We start from the raw sequence: 1,505 nt of genomic DNA, 5'->3' as shown, positions 1-1,505 counted from the left end.
CTGCTGCAAGGGCGAAGACGCATCAGCTCGCTCCTGGGCCCCCAAGCTCAGCGCCTGCTGGGGGGAGGTAGCAACACCCATGGCCATCATATGCCCCTCAGCAGCAGCTTGTGAGGACTCAGGAGCACCCAGGTTGACGTTGAGAAGCAGAGCAGGGGCACCATTGTTGGTGTTGTTGGTACCCCCACCCGGCAGAAGACGCTGCGCACCGGCAGCATCCGGTGCAAACCCGCCCACCGGCGCCGAGGCCGTTGTAGTCGCAGCCTCCGAAACGGAGAGTTTCTTGACCGCCGAAGCCACCTCCGTGATGACACCGTCCGACACCGGCATCTCTCCGAAGTTGATATGTCTCCGGAGAGATGACCAGTACGGTGGCGCCCTTGGATGTTAACATGGCAACTATACAAATAGATTAAAGAAGTAGATTCCCCACAAAAATAAAGCTTAAAAAGAAGAGAAAGTTAAAGCTAAATATAAGTGCAACTTTGTGTTTAACCATGTGCGTACTCGTACATGAATTCCTATTTCAGACATATAAAAACTAGAATATATCATACAACTTTATGCATAAATGTCTAACATTGTGAGTTGCACATTCCTATTGCAAAATGTTGCATCTATGTTTTTGTATTACTTTAGACATAGCAATACCATAACGTAACTACATATAATAATTCAAAGGCGTGAACTAGACTAATCTAGACAACAACGAAACTAGTACAATCAAAATGAGAAACGAATTTTGTAGTCAAATATGAAATAAAGTAAAACTACCACGCATAAATGTAGAAGTCAAAAAACTAGGCTAGTCTTACTACTGAGCTGCTCAATGAAGAATTAAGAATTACCGGTCTGGGTGAACTTTTATAATAGATCTGATGCTTTTCGCAAAACAAAAAAAAACAGTTTAGTAGCGATAAGGGGTGATTCGATATACTAAGTCATTGTCAACTTTATGTATTAAGTATTTTCCTCGGGAAAAAAAGGAAAACTTGGAAAAGAATACCGCTGCTAGCACTTGGATACTTTGGTAAATGTTGTTATGACATTGGCATATACCAAATTAACCCCTTTTTGTGGTGACATTCTAAGTTGCTTTACATTGATATATTTTTGTAGCATATCGTTGCCCCATTCTTTCTATATAGTGTAAGTTAAATTATAGTTGAAACCCTATTAGGGATAATAGAAAATTAAATTAAACATGTCCTATATTTGAGATGCGGAGTCCAGTACTAATTGCTTATGTGTCAGTGTCGGGATGAAAAAAATCAACCCGCAGATATTGTGACTCCTCCTCCTCTAGCCTCCATGTCCCTTGTTCGGGTGATTCCTTCTGCATGACGCCTACGATGTATTCGGCGGTAGGTGTCGCCATTGCGCGCCTCCCCTCCCTCCTCACGTGCCACCTGTCGCGTGCACTAGCATGCTAGAGTGACATCATTGTACCAGCCGCACCGCGCCGCACTATCTATGGGCGGCGCAAGGCGGACTTCACCTCCCCC

The sequence above is a fragment of the Triticum dicoccoides genome, chromosome 5B (assembly GCF_002162155.2).
Source record: "Triticum dicoccoides isolate Atlit2015 ecotype Zavitan chromosome 5B, WEW_v2.0, whole genome shotgun sequence".
In the NCBI taxonomy this organism is placed as follows: domain Eukaryota; kingdom Viridiplantae; phylum Streptophyta; class Magnoliopsida; order Poales; family Poaceae; genus Triticum; species Triticum dicoccoides.
The sequence above is the reverse complement of the archived record's forward strand: the minus strand, read 5'-3'. Positions refer to the sequence as shown.